We start from the raw sequence: 14,990 nt of genomic DNA, 5'->3' as shown, positions 1-14,990 counted from the left end.
AAGATTCTGGTTGTTTCTTTGGATTTTTCTCCTACCATATCTATTGTGTTATACTCTCCTACATTATTTTAAACATTTCTACAAACATCAAAGTGTTTTCTTTCCAATGGTAATAATTATATGCATATCCTGGCTTCAGGGCCTGAGTAACAGGCAGTTTACTTTGGGCACGTCATTCAGGACAGGAAATTGAGAAAAAAGTGGCCTTTGAAAATTTAGAAGGGCAGGATGGATATAGGTCGATAACAGTTTGGGTCAAGAGTGTCTCCCCCTTTGAAGAGGGGGATGACCGCAGAAGCTTTCCAATCTTTGGAATCTCAGACGATACGTAATAATAACAGTAGTGAGGCTATATACAGGAGTGAGGCACCGGTTAGTCAGGCTAATTGAGGTAGTATGTACATGAATGTATAGCTAAAGTGACTATGCATATATGATAAACAGAGTAGCAGCAGCAGGGGTTGGGACACACACACAATGCAAAAAGTCCGGGTAGCCATTTGATTATCTGTTCAGGAGTCTTATGGCTTGGGGGTAAAAGCTGTTGAGAAGCCTTTTGGTCCTAGACTTGGCTCTCAGGTACCGCTTGTCATGCGAGAGAGAGAACAGTCTATGACTGGGGTGGAGGGTGGGGTCTTTGTCAATTTTTAGGGCCTTCCTCTAACACCGCCTAGTATAGAGGTCCTGGATGGCAGGCAGCTTAGCCCCAGTGATGTACTGGGCTGTACGCACTACCCTTTGTAGTGCCTCGTGGTCGGAGGCCGAGCAGTTGCTGTACCAGGTAGTGATACAACCAGTCAGTATGCTCTGGATGTTGCAACTGTAGAAACTTTTGAGGAGCTGTGGACCCATGCCAAATCGTTTTAGTTTCCTGAGGGGGAATAGGCTTTGTCGTGCCCTCTTTACAACTGTCTAGGTGTGTTTGGACCATTCTAGTTTGTTTGTGATGTGGACACCAAGGAACTTGAAGCTCTCAACCTGCTCCACTACAGCCCTGTCGATGAGAATAGGGGGTGTTCTCGGTCCTCCTTCTCCTGTAGTCCACAATCATCTCCTTAATCTTGATTAGGTTGAGGCAACAACATGCATGCCAGTCTTTCCTGGTTGAGGGGTAACGAGAGATTGCTTCTTTTGTAGTTATGAGAAGCATTACTGTAGTGAAAATTCCAGATTGTCAGCATAATCAAATAACTGACAGCTCAGACACCCATACCCCACAAGACATACCACCAGGGGTCTCTTCACAGTCCAAGTCCAAAACGAATTCACGGCAACGCACAGTATTATACAGTGCCATGTTCGCATGGAACTCCCTTCCATGTCCAATTACTCAAAAAAACAGAAATATATTACACATCTCATGGAACTGTGAGGGACACAAACACTACCACGCATACATTGTTGTATTGCTTGTATTATAGATTTTTTAAAATTGTTTGTATAGTATATAATTGTATTTTAAATGTGTGACTGTCCTTGTCTAGCGGTGTTTTGTGGACCCCAGGAAGAATAGCTGATGCCTCTGCACAACCTAATGGGGATACAAATAAACAAACCATTGCATAATGTTGTCTGAAAGTCGTTTAGTTTCTTTATATTTTGATTGTTAAAACACAAACCTCCATCATAAAACTAACCATATGTCAAATGATTGAGGAATTGATTTGTTCTACGGTCCCAATACGTTTCACAGGAGCCCAGCCCATATGTGATGACAAGATATTGGTACATAGGCCACAGTGCGTATATTGCAACATCTAACACAATCACAGTTTATAGTTACAGTCCGATACAGAATTCATATTCGTGACGTTTTACCAAGATAATATATTGTCAGTGAAAACAAAAATGTCCTTAAAGAATCTCTCTCAATGAAACTGTTTTGATGCCGCACGTCTTGACTTCACCAATAAAGGCAAACACAGGAAGGGAGGGGTGCCCAACAACGATGACAAATCAGGAGCGAGAGATTTACCAAGAAAAACTTCCAAAGGGACTCGAGGCAGAAAGTCGAAGCACTCAACGACAACAAAAAGCAGAGATGGATTTATTGCAGCTCACTTTAAGCCATTGTACAGGATGCAAACAGGTGACTAAAGGTTCTGATGTCAAGCTGACGTCTTCCTCAAGAGTGGCAACTCTTGAATTTCAATGCAATAAAAGTTCATTGTGTGACTGCCTGTTGACCTAATGTGAGATACTATAACCTGCTGTCTTATGCTTCTCAACCCAGTCATTAACACCAGGAATACAGGAAGTATCACATTCTGAAAGCTGTTTACCCTCATTGACATATTCCTATGAAGGAAATCTATAGTTAGATCAGATGTGTCAAGATTGTTTTTGTTTGTGTATTGTATACGTTTGATTCCATTTCGACACCTTTTCTTGCCATAGATTGAGGTGTCACATTGCAAGGCTGTACAGAGGTGTTGACAGCCTCATTTCCAACTATGAGACCAAGCGAGTGCAGCAGTGCAATATCTACATGTAGTTGAGCAAGCAATCTCAGTCAGAAGAGCGTGGTGCCAACACCACCAAGACTCATGGGTTCGATTCTGTAAGAGGTGCGTGTTGGTGACAGGGAAGTCAGGCGCAGGAGAACAAACTTGGTATAAACGGAGTTGTTTAATAAATGCTGACAAAACTCCAAAACAACCAAACTGTACAAAATAACAAAGTGGGTACAAAACCCGTCGCACACCAACACTAAAATGCACATCACATAAAAACAAAACAATCTCCGACAAGGACATGAGGGGGAAACAGAGGGTTAAATACACATGTAATTGATGGGATTGGAACCAGGTGTGAAGGAAGACGAGACAAAACCAATGGAAAATGAAAAATGGATCAGTGAAGGTTGGTGACAATTTTCTTTATTAAAATGTACCACCAATAAACACCTCAACGAACAGTTTAGGAGTGCAATCCATGCAACAAACAAAGACAAGATCCCACAACAGAAGGTGGGGAAAAGGGCTGCCTAAGTATGATCCCCAATCAGAGACAACGATAGACAGCTGCCTCTGATTGGGAACCATACTAGGCCAACAGAGAAAAAGAAGATATAGAACTACAAAACCTAGAGTACCCACCCTATTCACACCCTGACCTAACCAACATATAGGGAATAAACAGGGATCTCTAAGGTCAGGGCGTGACATTGAGCAAAGCACTTCCCTATAATTCCTCTTCTAACTCGCTCCGGACAAGAGTGTCTGTTAAATTACTAAAATGAATGTAGTATACGCAGTTTGACCTTTAAGGTTCGCTACTTCTGCTTTTGCTCAGATTGGGATTATTATAAATTTTTTATTGGGAAATGTATAATATTTCACACCACAATCAAATTTGTGAACATTGGTAATACATGCACTGTTATTGGGCTACGGATAGGATGAGACCATGAAAGAAACTTAAGAACAAAGTGCAATAAGGGATGACAAAATTGAAAATGACTCCTCATATATATCAGTATTCATGGTGTAAAGTCTAGATCTTATTGATTAGTGGTTTTCTTCAGATATAGGTCTAAACGTGATCAGTGAATGTTAAGTTAGAATAGAATCAAGACAATAAGATTCCTGGATGATACCACATTACGTACTGCTGTTTTTAGCTGAAGTCAGTTGGACCAGGACAAAAACATTCAGTCACACCCTTGTCAGTGACTCTGAGGAGATGTAGCAATTATCTCACTATGTCAGAGTATCCTATTATTGTTTTAAGCCTCTGGTGGTTGACTCGCAATATCTTTGACTTTCAGTAATGATTTGTATCTGACCTGTCCTCTTGTATTTCTGACAGCTTACATCACCACTGCATGCTAAACCTGGCTGTTGTCCACATCCATCTTAAACATTCTCATGGGTAGCATTCATTTGATTTGATAAGATTACATATTCTATCATCTATTCTGTTGGAAATAATTTCAAATTAATGGCCTCTGGTAACTGTAATCATGTAATCTGCAGACAGCATCTGGTATGTTGCGTGAGAGTTGGGTTGGGTGACAGTTTGAAGAAATACAAAACTATTTCCCCATTTTTGCTTTCCTGGTCCAATACTTCCTTGTTCCTATATTGTCAGGTATTTATTTAATACCTAAGCATTCAAACTCCATGTCAAACTGATTTCTAAATTAAGCTTTTTGTTCTTAATTTAGCTTGTTGTTTCTGCTAGTTTTATACAGTATGAGTGATATATAACCCACTCAAGTCATCAGACAGTTGTCATCAGACTGAACACAAGCATTTCTCCTCCATTTTCTTCGCCAACTATGATAGTATCCAGACTGGGAGTGACGACAGACAGATGGCATGTCTGGTATCATCGCTCAGGAATGTCTGTTCATAGAGGAATTTATTTGTGTGAGTGTTGACGGAGAGAATGAAAGCCGAAACTCTGTTGACTGTCTGGATTTGGCTTTCACTGTTGGGTGTTGATAGACGAGAGACAAATATTAAACAAATATGATTAAACAATCAGATGTTTTGTTGAAAAAAGAGACATCTTTAAATTTCAACACTTTCAGTTTGAACTTGTTGAAGGACAGACTTGCAGAAGAGCTCAGAAGAAAACAATAACATACCATTCTGCAAGCAAATTACAGTGAAAAAGTATTCAGACCCCTTGGCTTTTTCCACATTTTGTTACGTTACAGCCGTATTCTAAAATGGATTAAATAGTTTTTTTCCCTCCTCAATCTACACATAATGACAAAGCAAATGTATTTCAATTAAAAAAATGAAATATCACATTTACATAATCTGGCAACATGGGGGCCAGCAGGGAGCTACAAAGGAAAGAGCAAGACCGTGGTCAGCTCCAGAGGGCTCGAGAGGCCAAAGTGAGTCAACACTATGGACAGCTCTACAGGCACCAACTAGGGATGGTGATTCAACACCAATACTTCCCCTTCCAGGTGCTGCAACCAATGGTTGGTGTAAAAAACACATGGAGTGGAGGGTGTCATTGTAAATAGTCTGGGTGGCCATTTCATTAATTGCTCAGCAGTCTTATGGCTTGGGGTAGAAGCTGTTAAGGAGCGTTTAGGTCCGCTTGCCATGTGGTATCAGCGAGAACAGTCTATGACTTGGATGACTGGATGACTCTGTAGCGCCTTACGGTCAGATGCTGAGTGTAACAGTATAGCTTCCGTCTCTCTCCTCGCCCCTACCTGGGCTTGAGTGCAACCGATGTGAAATGGCTAGCTAGTTAGCGGTGGTGCGCTAATAGCGTTTCAATCGGTGATGTCACTCGCTCTGAGACCTTGAAGTAGTTGTTCCCCTAGCCCTGCAAGGGCCGTGGCTTTTGGGCCGTGACCCTATGCACACATCAACAACAGCCACCCTCAAACCCTCGCACCACAAAAGCCACTGCAGAGAAACGCTTTTGCGTGCACCACCGCTAACTAGCTCGCCATTTCACATCGGTGACATGAGCAGTTGCTACACCAGGCGGTGATGCGGTGATGATCTGTCTCCTGAGGGAGAAAAGGTGTTGTCGTGCCCTCCTCACAACTGTCTTGGTGTGTTTGGACTGTGATTGTTCGTTGGCGACCCACTCCACTACAGCCAATGTCGATGTTAATTAATGGGGGCTTGTTCGGCCTGACTTTTCCTGTAGTCCACGAGCAGCTCCTTTGTCTTTCTCACATTGAGGGAGAGGTTGTTGTCCTGGTACTACACTTCCAGGTCTCTGTCTCATCGTTGTCGGTGATCAGGCCTACCACTGTTGTGTCGTCAGCAAATGTATTGATGGTGTTGGAGTCGTGTTTAGCCACGCAGTTGTTGGTGAACAGGGAGTACAGGAAGGGACTAAGCACAAACTGACTTGCCCTTGGGAGGCCAGTCAGGAAGTCCAGGATCCAGGTGTTTAGTCCCAGGGTCGATAGCTTAGAGATGAGCTTTATGGGCACTATGGTGTTGAACCCTGAGCAGTCGTCAATGAACAGCATTCTCACATAGGTGTTCCTTTTTATCCAGGTGGGAAAGGGCAGTGTGGAGTGCAATTGAGATTGCATCATCTGTGGATCTGTTGGGGCGGTATGCGAAATTAGAATGGGTCTAGGGTATCCGGGATGATGCTGTTGATGTGAGACATGACCAGCCTTTCAAAACACTTCATGGGTACCGATGTGAGTGCTATGGGGCGGTAATCATTTAGGCAGGGTACCTTCGCTTCCTTGGGCACAGGGACTATGGTGGTCTGCTTGAAACATGTAGGTATTACAGAATCGGTCAGGGAGAGGTTGAAAATGTCAGTGAAGACACTTGACAGTTGGTCCGTGCATGCTTTGAGTACTTTACACGTCCTGGTAATCCGACTGGCCCAGCGGCTTTGTGAGTGTTGACCTGTTTAAAGGTCTTGCTCACATCGGCTACCGAGAGCGCTATCACGCAGTCGTCAGGAACAGCGGGTGCTCTCATGCATGCGTCAGTGTTGCTTGCCTCAATGCGAGCATAAAAGGCATTTAGATTGCCTGGTAGACTCGCATCACTGGGCAGCTCGCAGCTGTGTTTGCCTTTGTAATCCATAATAGTTTTCAGGCCCTGCCACATCCGATGAGCGTAAGAGCTGGTGTAGTAGGATTCAATCCTGTAATGACGCTTTGCCTGTTTGATGGTTAGTCTGAGGGCGTAGCGGGATTTCTTATAAGCATCTGGATTAGTGTCCCGATCCTTGAAAGTGGCAGCTCTAGCCTTAAACTTGATGTGGATGTTGCCTGTAATCCATGGATTCTGGTTGGTATACCATACCACCTCAATGCCATTGGATGAATCCAAGAACATATTCCAGTCTTTGCTAGCAAAACAGACCTGTAGCGTAGCAACTGCCTCATCTGACCACTTTCGTATTGAGCGAGTCACTGGTACTTCCTCCTTTAGTTTTTGCTTGTAATCAGGAATCAGGAGGATAGAATTATGGTCAGATTTGCCAAATGGAGGGTGAGGGAGTGCTATGTATGTTCCTCTGTGTGTGGAATAAAGGTGGTCTTGAGTTCACTAGGTGTGCCACTTCTGGATGAGCATTTTATTGTTTGCTTATTGTTACCCCAAATGTGTATAAGTAGAGGTGCAGTCACTCGAGCGCTTGGGCAGACAGGCAAAGGGTACGCCTAGACCTCAGAAGAACTGGAGTGAGTATGATAAGCACTTCGATCAGACGCCGAAGAAGATACTAGGAAAAGTTTGACTCACTTGTCTCTCTCATTTGCTTTTCTTTGCCCGAAGAAAGAGGACCCATTCCCGGGCAGCACACCACACGGCTCAAGTTGAGAGCATGTATTGAAACCCTGGTCTCATCGCGATCTCTCTCTGTTTTGTTCATTAACACAGGCGGTCCGAGGAGCCGCCACGTCATTACCTGAGGCTTGACATTTGTATTTCTCCCCTCCACGTTCCCCCTTTATTAACCTTTATTAGTGAACAACTTTTGTTTGAGCACTGCAAAACGGTCTCCTGCTGTCATATTTTATTGTGAGGTACACCTCTGACTCCCCTGGGCTGCCACAATATGTATTCAGAACCTTTACTCAGTACTTTGTTGAAACACCTTTGGCAGATATTACAGCCTCACGTCTTCTTGGGTATGGCGCTACAAGCTTGGCACATCTGTATTTGGGGACTTTCTCCCATTCTTCTCTGCAGATCCTCTCAAGCTCTTTCAGGTTGGATGGGGAGCGTCGATGAACAGCTATTTTCAGGTCTCTCCAGAGATGTTCGTTCAAGTCTGAGCTCTGGCTGGGCCACTCAAGGACATTCAGAGACTTGTCCCGAAGCCACTCCTGTGTTGTCTTGGCTGTGTGCTTAGGGTCGTTGTCCCGTTGGAAGGTGAACCTTCGCCTCAGTCTAAGGTCCTGAGCGATCTGGAGCAGGTTTACTTCAAGGATCTCTCTGTATCTTTGCCTCGATCCTGACTAATCTCCCAGTCCCTGCTGCTGAAAAATATCCCCAGAGCATGATGCTGCCACCACCGTGCTTCACCGTAGGGATGGTGCCAGGTTTCCTCCAGACGTGACACTTGGCATTCAGGCCAAAGAGTTGTCATCAGGCCAGAGAATCTTGTTTCTCATCGTCTGATAGCCTTTAGGTGCCTTTTGGCAAACTCCAAGCGGGCTGCCATGTGCCTCTTACTGAGCAGTGGCTTCCTTCTGGTTACTCTTCCATAAAGGCCTGATTGATGGTGCTGCAGAGATGGTTGTCCTTCTGGAGAATTCTCCCATATCCACAGAAGAACTTTAGAACTCTGTGAGAGTTACCATCGGGATCTTGGTCAACTCCTTGACCAAGATCTCTCTCCCCTGAATGCTCAGTTTGGCACGGAGGCCAGCTCTAGGAAGTGTCTTGGTGGTTCCAAACTTCTTCCATTTAAGAATGATGGAGGCCACTGTTATTCTTGGGGACCTTCAATGCTGCAGAAATGTTTTGGTACCCTTCTCAAGATCTGTGCCTCGACACAATCCTGTCTCGGAGCTCTACGGACACTTTCTTCAACCTCATGGCTTGGTTTATGCTCTGTCCAAATCATGCCCAAACAATTTCATTTACCACAGGTGGACTCCAGTCAAGTTGTAGAAACAGCTCAAGGATGATCAATGGAAACAGGATGCACCTGAGCTCAATTTCGAGGCTCATAGCAAAGAGTGTGTGAATATTTGTGTAAATAAGGTATTTCTGTTTTGTTTTTTTATACATTTGCTCAACATTTTTTACATCTGTTTTCGCTTTGTCATTATGGGCTATTGTGTGTAGATTGATGAGGGAAGAAATGATTTAATTCATTTTAGAACAAGGTTGCAACGTGACACAATGTGGAAAAAGTCTGAATACTTTCCCGAATGCACGGTATGTCTTCATATTAGCAGAAGACAATAACAAGACTGATGTGTGAAATGTAAATGATCTCTATAATGTGGTGTGGTTAAAAACTATACACATTAATAGTGATTGGGTGACGAGATTAGACAGTGCACGGTGGAAATCTATTACCTATTAACTCTACTTAGCTACGTCTTCCAGGTTCCAGGTTGCCATATGCCCAGCTGGAATGATGGAGATGTCAGAATCCATCTTCTTCACCACCCTTGTCCAAGTGGTCTACAGCTCTACAGGATGATACTGGCACTATAACCATATTCTACTAGAATTAGAACCTCTGAAAAGTAGAATCAAACTAGAATCAACAAGATTCTGATGCCAATGACACTCTAGAACCACCAGATTCACTCTACTACAACTAGAACACCGAACTAGATACTAGATAATACTCAAACTAGAACCAAGAACATTGTAGCTGATGCCAACACTAGCACCACCACCAGTAGTAGAACCAATAACATATTATTATACGATCAGAAGCAGCTTTGAAATGGATTAAACTCGGGGGTAGACATCTCATAATTCTATCCTAAACTGGGCTAAGAGCACAGCACTGGAGATGATGCTGGGCTTGTGTTGCTTGTGTTGCACCCATGTACAGAAAGTCACTCTTCAGTTAAACGTTCACTTGGCTTCTCATCGACGAACAAGTCATGCCACCAGGCCTACTTTTGGCACTTAAATTAGTTTGGCTGCATCCATACTCAGTTCAAGCAGTGCCTCTCCATTTCACTTTGTGTTGCATCCTGCAAGGCAGTGCAATGATACCCCTGGCAGGCTAACAATGCCGCCTTGTAAAACATAGCAAATATTCTAACTGTAAGATGAATCGGTCGGATACATTTTAGAGAGTATGTGACAGAGAAACATTCTTTCTGGTTTCCTCTCCCACCAGATATCACTCCTGTACTCACCTGACCTGCACATCTCTTTATGGAATTGATTGGGCAAAGTCATTTGAAGGGAAGGGAACGGCATGGCTCGAGGTTGCAGACTTCACAGTCGAGCGACATACACTCTATATACAAAAGTATGTGGACATGTCTTCAAATTAGTGGATTCGGCTATTTTCAGCCGCACCCATTGCTGGCAGGTGTATAAAATTGAGCACACCGCCATGCAGTCTCCATAGACAAACATTGCCAGTAGAATGGCTTTACTGAAGAGCTCAGTGACTTTCAATGTGGCACCTTCATAGGATGCCACCATTCCAACAAGTCAGTTCGTAAAATGTCTGTCCTAAAGTGCTGTTATTGTGAAGTCGAAACGTCTAGGAGCAACAACGGCTCAGCCGCAAAGTGGTAGGCCACACAAGCTCACAACTGGTCAACTCAGTCAACTGTAAGTGCTGTTTGTATTTGTATTCATTGAGGATCGCCATTACTCTTCCTGGGGTCCAGCAACATTTAGGCAGTTATATACAATTTAAAATATTACATGACATTACATTACATTTCATAACACTTTTCACAAAACACTAAGTGTGTTCCCTCAGGCCACTACTCTACTATTACATACTGTATCTACAACACAACATCCATGTGTACGTGTGTGTAGAGTTCCATAAGGTGTATTTTTATCTGTTTTTTTTTTTAAAATCAGATTTTACTGCTTGCATCAGTTACCTGATGTGGAATAGAGTTCCATGTAATCATGGCTCGGGGTAGTACTGAGCACCTCTTATAGTCTGTTCTTGACTTGGGGATTGTGAAGAGACCTTTGGTAACATGTCTTGTGGGGTATGCATGCGTGTCCGAGCTGTGTGCTAGTAGTTTAAACAGACATCTTGATGCATTCATCATGTCAACACAAGTAGTGATGAAGTCAATCTCTCCTCCACTCCACTTTAAGCCATGAGAGATTTACATGCATATTATTAATGTTATCTCTCTGTGTACATTTAAGGGCCGGCCATGATGCCCTGTTCTGAGCCAATGGTCATTATCCGAGGTCCCTCTTTGTGGCACCTGACAACATGACTGAACAGTGGTCCAGGTGCAACAAAACTAGTGCCTATAGGACCTGCCTTGTTGATAGTGTTGTTAAAAAGGCAGAGCAGCGCTTTATTATGGACAGACTTCTCCCCATTTTAGTTACTGTTGTATCAACATGTTTTGACCATGACAGTTTACAATCCAGGGTTACTCCAGGCAGTTTAGTCACCTCAACTTGCTCAATTTCCACATGATTTATTACAATATTTAGTTGAGGTTTAGGTTTTAGGGAATGATTAGTCCCAAATACAATGCTTTTAGTTTTTGACATATTTAGGATAAATGTATTCCTTGCCACCCATTCTGAAACTAACTGCAGCGCTTTGTTAAGTGTTGCAGTAATTTCACTCGCTGTAGTAGCAGACGTGTATAGTGTTGACATACATAGACACACTGGCTTTTCAAAGCCTGTGGCATGTCATTAGTAAAGATTGAAAAAAGTTATCGTGAAGTGGAAACGTCTAGGAGCAACAACGGCTCAGCAGTGAAGTGGTAGGCCACACAAGCTCACAGAAAGGGAATGCTGAAGCGCGTAGCGCATAACAATTGTCTGGCCTCGGTTGCAACACTCACTACCGAGTTCCAAACTGCCTCTGGAAGCAACGTCAGCACAATAACTGTTCGCTGGGAGATTCATCAAATGGGTTTCCATGGCCGAGCAGCCGCACGCACACAAGCCTAGGATCACCATGCGCAATGCCAAGCGTCGGCTGGAGGGATGTAAAGCTCATCGCCATTGGACTCTGGCACTCTGGCATAGTCTAAAGTTTGGTGGTGGAGGAATAATGGTCTGGGGCTGTTTTTCATGTTTCGGGCTAGGCCCCTTAGTTCCAGTGAAGGGAAATCGTAATGCTTCAGAATACAATGACATTCTAGACAATTCTGTTCTTCCAACTTTGTGGCAACAGTTTGGAGAAGGCCCTTTCCTGGTTCAGCATAACAATGCCCCCGTGCACAAAGTGAGGTCCTTACAGAAATGGTTTGTCAAGATCGATGTGGAAGAACTTGACTGGCCTGCACAGATCCATGACCTCAACCCCATCAAACACCTTTGGGATGAATTGAAATGCAGATTGCAAGCCAGGCCTAATTGCCCAACGTCCATGCAGCAATGTTCTAACATCCAGTAGAAAGCCTTCCCAGAAGAGTGGAGGCTGTTATTGCAGCAAAGGGGGGGACCAACTTCATATTAATGCCCATGATTTTGCAATGAGATGTTTGACGTGCAGGTGTCCACATACTTTTGGTCATGTAGTGTATCTTCCAGTCAATGTGTTTAAAGAATGTGTTCATTTACCGGTTTGTTGAACCAGAAAATAGAATTCCCATATCATACGAGTGTGTCATAATGTTTCTGCCAGTACATGTTTGGAGAATTTGACATACAGTACACTAGGCTCACAGTAGAGACTGAGCTGGAGGTAGAGAGGACACAAGCAAATCAGGGATCGGAACAGAACCTGATAGACACCTGAGATACTAATACTTGTCACAACACAACTGTCAATTTACCTGCATTCCGTCCTTTACAGTTTATGGGTGAACTGTACAGTATGGGTGGACAATCCGGTTGGACTATACTAAGTCTACGTGGACTGTGTCTACGGGTTTACCGAAGAACCTCATATCAGCCATAACTATGTGAGGTGTGGTCTTTCTCTCAACCTTTACCCAACAACAACAAAAATGATCTCCATGGCGTGGTAATTCTAACTATGTCATTATCTGTAATCTATGAAGGTACAATAATACATTGGTGTACATTGGTGTACATTGGTGTACATTGGTGTACATTGGTGTACATTGGTGTATTTTCACGTGTATGTGTGGGTGGGATACAGAACAGCAAATGGCAAACAAAGACACATTCAGAGCGTGACTGGATAGGACAATAGGATTTTGCCGTCATATGCAAATAAAATAGTTTGTTTTTAGTGGAATGTGATGAAGACAGAGAGACAAAGGAATATATCTATGTCTAGATCAACGTTGTCAAACGAATACAAGTAGTTGTAAGGTTTTAAATGAGACATAAAAACCTGTTTGGTAGTAATTGTGAGTTTGCATTGGAATTCCTCTGTCTGTGTTCAGTAAAGGGAGAGACTGCCTACAGTGCATTCAGAAAGTATTTATACCCCTTGACTTTTTCCACATGTTGTTATGTTACAGCCTTATTCTAAAATGTTTTAAAAATGTTTTCATCCTCATCAATCTACACGCAATACCCCATAATGACAAAGCAAAAACAGGTTTTCAGAAATGGTTGAACATTTATATATATATTTTTTTTTAAACGGAAATATCACATTTACATAAGTATTCAGACCATTTTGTTTTGCTTTGTTAAAGCACCTTTGGCAGCGATTACAGCCTCGGGTCTTCTTGGGAATGACACTACATTCTTCTCTGCAGACCCTCTCAAGCTCTGTCATGTTGGACGGAGAGCGCTGCCGAACAGCTATTTTTAGGTCTCTCCTGAGATGTTCGATCATGTTCAAGTCCGGGCTCTAGCTGGGCCACTCAAGGACATTCAGAGACTTGTCCCCAAGCCACTCCTGCATTGTCTTGGCTGTGTGCTTGGGTCGTTGTCCTGTTTGAAGATAAACCTTCACCCCAGTCTGAAGTTCAGAGCGCTCTGTGGCAGGTTTTCATCAAAGATCTCTCTGTACTTTGCTCCATTTGTCTTTCCCTCAATCCTGACTAGTCTCTGCCACTGAAAAACATCCCCATGGTCTGGGTCCTTTAGGTGGCTTTTGGCAATTATCCAAGCGGGTTGTCATGTGCCTTTTACTGAGGATTGGCTTCCGTCTGGCCACTCTACCATAAAGGCCTAATTGTGAAGTGCTTGTTCTTCTGGAAGGTTATCCCATCTCCACAGAGGAACTCGGGAGCTCTGTCAGAGTAACCATCTGGTTCTTGGTCACCTCCTTGACCAAGACCCTTCTCCCCTGATTGCTCAGTTTGGCCAGGCGACCAGCTCTAGGAAGAGTCTTGGTGGTTTGTTTATAAATAAGGTATTTTTATTATTGGTTGAGAGAATGCCAAGAGTGTGCAAAGCTGTCATCAAGGCAAAGGCTGGCTCCCATTAAGAATCTCAAATATAAAATATATTATGAGTTGTTTAACTCTTGTTTGGTTACTACATGATTCCATACAGTATGTGTTATTTCATGGATTTGCTGTCTTCACTATTATTCTACATGGTAGAAAATAGTAAAAATACAGAAAAACCCTGGAATGATAAGATGTGTGCAAACTTTTGACTGGTTATGTATATTAAAGATACAAATTGGCTGAAAAGGATTGGCATAAATGGAAAAATATACCAGTTTCATTTGAGGAAAAGAATGTTGGCTGCTGCTCCATACAGGTTGCAAAATAAATTGGAAGAGATTTTCGATGTACCTCTCCATGGCACATGGTATATGAACTGATACAAAAAAACAACACTTGATTCAACACTGAGTTTTTCCATTTAAATTATTATACAAAATCCTTATCACTAACATAATGCTATATATCTGGTCACAGGTTGAGGTATGGTTAAAACATCACAACATTCACTTAAAATTAACCTTATATTGTCAATCAATAACATAATAATACTCATAAAAAAGGTTTTCATCTTTAGTTTACAATCTGTGGATAATATGCGATTAGAAAGGTTCAAAATTAATGTAAAACATCACAGCACAATTGACAAATATATGACACATGGAAACCAAGCGAGGGGCGGTCTATGGTGATAGGTGGGATGGGCCGAGAGTGGCCGAGGGGTGGTCTATGGTGATAGGTGGGATGGGCTGAGAGTGGCTGAGGGGTGGTCTATGGTGATAGATGGGATGGGCTGAGAGTGGCTGAGGGGTGGGATTATAGAGTTTATGTTTAGTAATGTATTATTGTTATGTGACTGCTGTTTTTAAAAGTACAATGTATGTATATGTAGCAGAAAAGCTGTGAAAACTAAAAATATATATGTGTCCTCTGAAGAGGGTGGATGATATTGTAATAATAACATTAAAAAATCCTAAATCAGGCTGTAAAACAACAACATCAGGAAAAAGACAAGGGGTGTAGATATTTTTTCCCGAAGGCACTATATAGCTGTAAA

The sequence above is a fragment of the Oncorhynchus keta genome, chromosome 6 (genome assembly GCF_023373465.1).
Source record: "Oncorhynchus keta strain PuntledgeMale-10-30-2019 chromosome 6, Oket_V2, whole genome shotgun sequence".
In the NCBI taxonomy this organism is placed as follows: domain Eukaryota; kingdom Metazoa; phylum Chordata; class Actinopteri; order Salmoniformes; family Salmonidae; genus Oncorhynchus; species Oncorhynchus keta.
Note: the sequence above shows the minus strand (reverse complement) of the source record.